The sequence below is a fragment of the Psammomys obesus genome, unplaced genomic scaffold, assembly GCF_907164565.1.
Source record: "Psammomys obesus unplaced genomic scaffold, mPsaObe1.curated_primary_1811, whole genome shotgun sequence".
In the NCBI taxonomy this organism is placed as follows: domain Eukaryota; kingdom Metazoa; phylum Chordata; class Mammalia; order Rodentia; family Muridae; genus Psammomys; species Psammomys obesus.
The window spans coordinates 4,016,367-4,025,401 of NW_026590677.1; the positions used below are offsets into that span (position 1 = coordinate 4,016,367).

Below are 9,035 nucleotides of genomic sequence, written 5' to 3' on the forward strand. Positions count from 1 at the left end.
TATATATATATATATATATATATAGTCATATATATATATGACTCTAATAGGACAGATACAATATCTGATATGGCATTCCAAAATTTACACTCTTTAGCTCTTGAATATGTAGTATCTTTAGCTCTTGGATATGTAGTATTTATGCATTTATTCACTGCTTTATTCTCTTTGTTCATTAGATTCTCACTGGTTTCCCAGCACTTTGAACAATAAATGAGAGTAAATGAAAATGCAGTCTTTTCATTCCATGCCCCTAATAAACAGCCAAGATCTAGCAATGGTATTGATTTGAAAGTGTTGCTCAGTTTGCCAGTGAAAAGGTCTCTTTGGATATCTGCAGACTGTGGGATGATGTTACCCATATGGGGCTCTGTATCTGTAGGACTATATCATTAAACAAAATCCTTTTTCTGTGTAGTTTATTTCAAGCAACAGATATACGTAGACATCATACTTTGAAAATGAATTTAATTAAAAGTCATGTCTAACCATTGCATGCAAATACATATTTCTCTTACTTTATGAACAGAAATTTTTATGAAAGTGTGGTTGTTTTTCAACTTGTAATGGGATTATGTATTGATGAATTTATTGTATGTTGAAAACAACATATGTTGCAAATATCTTTAACACACCAGAATAGGAGACATATATAGACATTGTGAAGACATGATTGAAAGCAAAATCATAAAAGTGCAATATAAAAAAATCTGTTGGCAACACAGAATAGTATAGTACCTGGTATATAACCTCATGACTGAGTGACTTATGGAGAGGCACAGCTCTTTGCCAATGCAGAACATTAAGAGACAGTATTGTGTGTCACTAGCCTAGAAAGGATCATAGTTTGATCTAGGGGTTCTAGTACTTGTAATTCTTTTTAAAATAAATAAATTTATTTATTTAATCTATGTGTGTATATATGTATGAAATATGTGTATATGTGTGTGTGTGTGAGAGAGAGAGAGAGAGGGAGAGGGAGAAGTCAATATCAGGTGTCATCGTCTATCCTTTGTCACCTTTTTTTCTGAGACAATGTCTCTTATGTAATCTGGAGCTTAATCATTTGTATACTTGTTGGTCAACAAACAAATGCTAGTATCCACCTTTCTCTAACAACACCCACTCCTACAGCACAATATTTAAGTGTTCATCTTTATGTGAAATGATAAGGATATTAACTCATATTCTGATACTTGATCAGTAGTCACTTTACCATCTGAGCCATTTCCCCAGAATTTAATGCCTTGTTTTTACAACACAATAAAACTTTAAAAGTCTAAGTCAAACACTGGAAACTGGAGACCACCACTATGTGTTGAAAGAAATAAAGAAAATGTATTAGGATGCCTAGATTAAAAAAAAATTGGCTCCCTAGAGTGTCATAAATTTGAGTCCAAGCTATCTTAGTACATGGGTATATTGGAATTAAAAAGACCACAAACATCAATGAAAATGGCAGCTTTTAATCAATTTCTTAATCCCAAATCTTAAGGTAAATTTCTGAAAATAACAGAAAAGACAGGAGTAAATGATGTATATTTATTCATACACATGCAATTCTATCTCCCAACTTGAAATAATAGGGACAAAGGAAGGAAGCAAATGAGCTTGAGGAAAAAAAGGCAACATTTGCTGAGGATTTCATTTTTTCAGAAACTATCCTAGGTGCTATGTCAGCTAATAATAATAACCTTTGTTCATCACAAGGAAACTGTCAGGCTCCAAAAAACATGACAACTATTTCTATCTCTTTTCAAAGCAGCAAAATAAGACACTTCTTAAAACAAATTTAGTTTGATGTGTCATCACATTTTGATAATATTAATGTCTTTGTAATCTTACATCTCTTTGTATTTCTCAGTTTTGTATAATGTGGAAGTAAGAAATCCATTCGAAAGTGGAAATCTATGAAAAAAAATGGAGTATTCAGGAAGATATAAAGCAGGAGACTGACAAAATTATTTTCTTAACCATCATACTGAACAATATGAGTATTCAAAATGGCAATTGCAAATTATTTTAATATTGTTAGAATAAATTGGAAAATGCAGTGCTGAATTGGAAGCAAGTCATGGTAATAACAGCATCATAAGGGCAGCTAATTAATTGCCTAGAGGATCATGGGAAATGAGTAGGAAGCATTTCAGAAAATGAAATCTTGGAGACTAAAGTTTGATGCACCTCACTAGTGTTAACTTCAAATGGGCAAACCAGGTTACCTCCTGAATACTCTTGATCCCTGTCAATACTTCATTCTATATTCATTATGTCTCTCCTACCCAAATACTAATGACAACCAGCTACTCCTTAGCTTCTGGGATCAGATGAGTTCCAGTGTATTCTGGGTAGTGCGACTAAAGACTCTAGGTGTCTCTGAGCTTTCATTGACAAAAAAAGTTTCCTTTCTTCAATCACTGTTGCACTTCTAGCCTCTTAACTCTTGAACCAAGAATAATGAACAAGAAAGCATTCTGGGAGTTGGAAGTTTATCAGATACCACAATAAAGTCATACCAGGAATGAAAGATATGATGAATTGTTAGGACTGTGTCAAAATTGAGAAAAAAGCTCTTTCATATTTAGTAACTACAATGTTAGGAAAGGTGGCCTACTACTTCTACATCTTAGTTTTCAACAGAGACTAGAAATTAAGGTTTGACTGGGAATTCTCCATTTATGTAAATAGTAGCTACTTTTCCACTACAATGTTCTATCTCTACATCTATCCACCCAGATAAATACAAATATGTCTCTTCTTCCTATTTGATGTTTTGTCTTTCTAATCCTATAGGGATACATTTTCACTAATACTTATAAAGTTGTTTACCTTTCCTTTGTTTTCTTTTCTTTCTTTCTTTCTTTCTATTTTTTTTTTGAGACAGTATCCCATGTAATTGATAAATGGATATTTGTATAAAAGGTTATTTTGGATCTCTTCAAAAAATATAATATATGTATGCCTTTGGTTTTATTAATACAGTAGCAGGCTAATACTACTGAGCTCAGTTCAGTCCATAACATAGTTCCTATGTAATTATCAGGACTTTAGGAGTGAACTGGGGGAGAAGTGTTCTCACATAACCCAGGCTGGCCACCAAACTTGCTGTGTGGCTGAGGCAGATCTTGACAGTGTGGTTCTCTTGCCTCCATTGCCTGGATATTGGAATCAGAACCATGTGCCACCATGCTTGGCTCTAGGAGGTGATGAGAGCTGAAGTCAGGACATCCTGTATGCTGTATGATGTATGCTGGATATGTATCCCTCACTTAATGTATCCCTCACTAAGCCATAAACACAGTCCCAAATCAGAACCTTTCTAACCAAAGGTTTACCATAATCTTCTCTAATAAAAAGTGCTATTTTTTGGAGAGTAGAATTTCAGTAAAAATAATGAGAGTCAGCTCTCAGTACCATCACAAGATATAGTAAGTTAAGGCAATTTGCCAACAGACTTGTTGTTTTCACAACTCCTGTGATAGAAATCCAAGATTAAGGTGTCAGTGTGGTTGGTTTCAGTGTGAACACTTTTCCTGGCATGCTGACAGAGGCCTTCTTTTGTTTTATTATTGCTTTTTATTCTTCTCTCATACAATACATTCCAACTGCAGCCTCCCTCCCTACACTCCTCCCAGTATGCACAACCCACCTTCCTCCCTCCTCTGTTTCTCTTCAGAAATGAACTAACCTCCCTGAGATATCTACTGAACACAGCAATAACAAGCTAAAATAAGACTAAGCACACAGTCTCATATCAAGGCTGGATGAAGCAATATAGTAGAAGAAAAGGTTCCCAAGAACAGGCAAGAATGAAAGACACCTTCCACTCCCACTGTTAGGAGTAGCATAAAATTCTAAGCTAAACAACCACAATCATATACAGACAACATCACACACAAATCCATTCAAGTTCTGTGATTGTCACTTCAGAATCACAGAAGCCTTCTTATATGGAATTTGGGTAGGTGGATGTGGATGGAATTGGTTTTCTTTATAATTTCACCAATAAGGTTCCAAACTCAAGACTGCACATATGTTTATAAAAATAATTACATCTCACATAATGTTTTACAACAGAGTTACTCAAAGCATTGACTCTGACATCTCAGCTCTACAGACTTTTTCTTCTTTCTCGAATTCTGGTCTGGGATCAAACTACATGAAAGGATGAGTCATTAAATTAAAGCATACTCTCCAAAAACCAATAAAAAAATCTTAAAAAAATAAATTCACACACACACACACACACACACACACACACACACACACACACACATATATATATATATATATATATATATATATATATATATATATATATATATATATATAATATTAAGGCCTCTGTATTAGAACTGTTTAACTTCTGGGCACTGGCCCTTTCCCAACAACCTTATGACCCCACTCACCTCAAACTTTGGACTGAAAGTTTTTCAAGTGAAAAGTCCTTTGAATTTTGCCAGTACATGAAATTATACATAACATTACAATGCAAAGTATTATTTACCTAACAAATGATATACTCAAAAGGAGAACTTTTTATTTGTGCCAATTGTAGTATAGACTTCACATACAAGTATAATATATTTTAACCTTATTTCATATTCTTTTATCCTTTTATTCTGATCACTACAAAACAAAAATAATTTAGGTTTCAATTGCTAGAAAGGCACACTTCTGTATTCTGTGGCCTTAAAAAGTTTTGCATATTGTAAATACAATATTTTTTAAGGGCAAAGAAAAAATGCCTATGGGTCCACACTTCACTGCTATTTACTAAGTCACAAATTGTAGGGAAAACCTCACAGGTTTAAGAACCAGAGCTTAACTTGGACACAGAAGTTTGTTTTTAGAACCTGCATATGCTTTTTAAGTATTTGAAGAGTAATTTCTTAAACAGCACAAAAATTCCAAATTTACTTGGAGATGACCGTGCCTATTTTGTTACATTAAACATGTCAACTCTGCCCACTGTCTGTCATCCTTAAGATGGAGAGAGGAGGAAAAGCTGGTTTCATTGTTAACTGAGAACCAAAACAATCTTCCAAAGTAGTTTAACCTACTAAATGTGTCTATATACAGTGGTCTTTCTTATGAAGTAATACTTGTTTTTCCTTCCTGAAATGGTATTGCATACACGCAACAAGTCATGGGAAGTGCTAGCTAAGAGCTATGGGAATGAGGTGTACGTATATTGTTTCCATCTGTGGTGCAAGTACCACATTCCTATAACCTTGGAGCTGTCTTTGAGGAAGACTGAACAAACAGGAAAGTTGACAGGTAAGCATTAAGGCAGATGCCTCATGGTATGTAATAATGTTAACTCTGATACCGAGCAGGAAGAATAAGACTTAGAAGAAAGTCTTCCATTCAGAAAACCACAGCAAAACTTGCATTTAAAGTAGGAAAAATTTAGGATTTCCAATGTTTATTGGGAGTATTCAGTGTGATGGCCTCTATGTCATCCAGGATGTCAACAGCACTTCTGAGACTGAAGTGCTCCACAGTATTGTCAAGACTCACTTTTCTCTTGGTGGCTCAGCTTCTCCTTCCATGTTTGGAATCAAGTATGACCATTAGTGATCCATTCTTCTGTTGTCTCTTGCCAATGTACTTTACATACTATAGAGGGAAAAGGACAGAATGAAATTGGGTTTTATGCTCATCCATCCATTTCAGGGCCCATCCTAGTGACATACAAAAAGCCACTCAGCTCTTCCTCAGACTCAGGTCACTGTTAGTTACTAATTCGGAAAGAGATATACTGCTTTCTGAAGTATCATCCTTCCAGAGGTTCAAAAAGGATTCTGGAGTTATCTGAAGGATCTCCCTCAAGCCTTTGTTTTCTTATTCAAGTTGAAATATTCGCTCCTGTTCCTTGCCACCTTGCTGTTTATCAATTTCAATAGTTTTTGTCATTATTGCTGCCATCTCAGTGATCTGGTCAACATGTGTTTGCAATTCCTTCAAGTGTTGCTCTTTTAACTTCATTATTATGCCCGGGTCGTCCTTTTTTTTTTTTTTTTTTTTTTTTTTTTTTTTTTTGTGCTAGCCATTAGGAATCTGAACATCTGCTGTTAGTACTTGTTCATTATTAGTTCCAAGGCAGACTGGTGTTCTTCCAAGGATATTATCAGTTCTTTGTTCCCTTGTTATAATTCTCTGGTTTGTCTCTTTTCTTGCTGGATTTCCATAGTGTGGACCATGGCCAACATATTGCAACTTCATTAAGTTCTTGGATTTCTTCGTGGTACTCCATCATTGCTTCTACTCTCTTTCTGAAGGCTGTGGTATGCTCAATGAGGGACTCTGCAGCATTCTCATGGTCCCTCAGCCTCTCAACAAGGGCTTCATCAGCCAGTGCCTTTTCAACTGTGCAGCTCATCTCTTGGTTCTGACAGGAGATCAGGGGAAACACAGGAGAGAGGGTGCCTGGCTCAAGGACATGCCCACGCATGTTATTCCACTCACTTGACTGAGGGGACACGACGACAAGCACCCACGAGGTTGAAGCACTCAGCGGCACTCTCTGCACCCTTGAGGCACCCTTCAGTGAGCAGATGGGCAGCCCCACGCAGACATCAAGGGGACACAGCAGCAGCAAGCCCCTCAGCCCCATCCCAGGCCAGAATAGAACCTCTGCTACAGCCTAATAGACTGTCTTAATTGGTTGTATTGTTTTATTTTTTGAAGTGATTTTGAGTTGCCTGGAGCATTCAATAGCTATCACCTCTATACACTACTAAAAGTATAGTTTACATAACAAAATGTTAAAAAAATTAGTTCCTAGGATTTTTTAGGTAACATGAGTGTTGATATTTACTATGAAACACATCAAAAACCAAATTTAGTTGATGGAGGATGGAAAGCCAGGTCGATGGACATACATGTGATAGGAACAAAATATTAATTAGCTCTGATCTAAGTGATTATACATGGTTATTTACTTTCAGTTTTCTTTCTGTTAGAAAATATTTCTAATCATGAAATTTATTAGTAGAAATAGGTGCTGACAGTGTAAGAATGGTGACCTGAGTTCAATCCCTGAAACTTACATAAAAAGTGAAAAGAAATAACCAACCTTATAAAGTTGTTCTCTGACATCCATAGCACATTGTGGTAAGCATGTGATTGTCTCTCCCCATTGTGTGTGCACACACACAAATAAATAAATAAATAAATAAATAAATAAATAAATAAATAAATAAATAAGCAGATAAAGAAATAAAAATCATCTTTATGGAAACTGTGGGAAGTGACATGGCCCTTGCAGTATAGGAAAAAAAAAATATTGATCTAAGGAGAAGAGGGGAATTAAAGGTTACCATCACTTTAATTTCTTTCTATATTTCTTCCCTGACCCAGCAAGTTGTTCAGTTTTCTTGTGTGTAGGCTTTTTGCTATTTCTGTTGTTGTTGAGGTTCAGCTTTAATCCATGGTGATCAGACAAGATACAAGGGATTATTTCAATCTTCTTGTATCTGTTGAGGCTCGCTTTGTGACCAACCACAGGGTCTATTTTGGAGAAGGTTCCATGAAGTGCTGAGAAGAAGGTAAATTCTTTTGTGTTTGGGTGTAAGTTTCTGTAGATGTCTTTTAGGTTCATTTGATTCATGACCTCTGTTAGAGACATTGTTTCTTTGTTTAATTTCTGTTTTGTTGACCTGTCCTTTGTTGAGAGTGGGGTGTTGAAGTCTCCCACTATTAATGTGTGGGAATCTATGTGTGGTTTTAGTTTTATTAATGTTTCTTTTAGAAATGTGGGTGCCCTAGGATTTAGTTAGTTCACATAGAGCACAATAGAGGATTTATTTAGTTCACCTAGAACTGGGAAAAAATTACTCCATCCTCATCCTCCAAGCCCTCAGTTTCGATTTTCCCATTATACTTGCTTTTAGTCCTATCTTAGGTCTGGTTCATCTCTCCCGATGGTTCCAAGTCCTCTCCTGCTGATCTCTCCTCTCCTACTCCTCCCACTTCATTCTTTCTCCCCTCCAGACTAAGATGTCCCACCCTATTCTCTCCATTGCTCAGCATTGGATGCTTGTTTTATTGAAATTACAGAGAGCAAATGTGACATGTTTACACAAACTTGAGAGAGGTGATGCTTAGAATAAGCATCACAATGCATTGTTTGGATTGAAACCAGACAGTGAAGTAGAGAAATCAGCATTTGAATGAACAAGGGTAAATTGCATGCATTCCACAAGAACATTATACTAACAATGAAGACATGCTGAGGATAGAATGTTCAAGAACACCTTGGTCAGTGCTGTATATATCTTAAGAGTTGTTTCAAGACTTTTCAAGAGTGCTATAATACTTTCCATTTGTAGTGAATTTACGTGTACTTGTACCATTTGCTATAACGTTTTTTGGTTAATGCTAGGTAAGATAACTGGTAGATAAGTGCTTGATTACAAATAGTAGGTAAGAGGATCTGGAAGCTTAGTAATTTTGTTATTCTTACCAGATTCTGTTCTAAAGCATAAAGCAATGCAGAGTTAACTTTAGTCTTGAAAGACAGGTTATTGCAATAAGAGAGGCTCAGCCAGGTGTGGTGGCACATCCTTTTTCATTTTTTTTTTGGCTTTATAGAACTATTCAGTTCTTTTTCTCATTTTTTATTATTAATTAACTCAATTTACATCTTGTCCATGTGCCCCTTCCTCCTCTCCTCTCAGTCCCACCCTCCCTCCTACATCCCTTCTCCCCTATTCCTCAGACTGGGGAGCCAAGGGACCCTTAAATACACACCCAGTACATCTGTTCATATAAGGACTGAGTTCCTTTTGTTGCCCTGTGGTTGTGTAAGAAGTCCCATTAGGGAGAAGTGATCAGAAAGCAGGCAACAAAGTCTGTATCAGAGATATCCTCCATGCTTTTAATCTCGGTACTCAGGTACTCAGGGAGACAGAGCAAGGTGGATGTGTTTGAGGCCACCATGGTCTACAAAGGGAGTCCAGGACAGCCCAAGGGAACACAGAGAAATTTTGTCTCCAAAAACCAAAAAAAAAAAAAAAAAAAAAAAAAAA

General features: G+C 36.2%; 1 pseudogene; it reads right to left on the bottom strand.

The window, feature by feature from the left end:
- Nucleotides 1-5,709: 5,709 nt before the first annotated feature.
- Nucleotides 5,710-6,385, bottom strand: LOC129677611 (FGFR1 oncogene partner 2 homolog; annotated as a pseudogene).
- Between the last annotated feature and the right edge of the window lie 2,650 nt (nucleotides 6,386-9,035).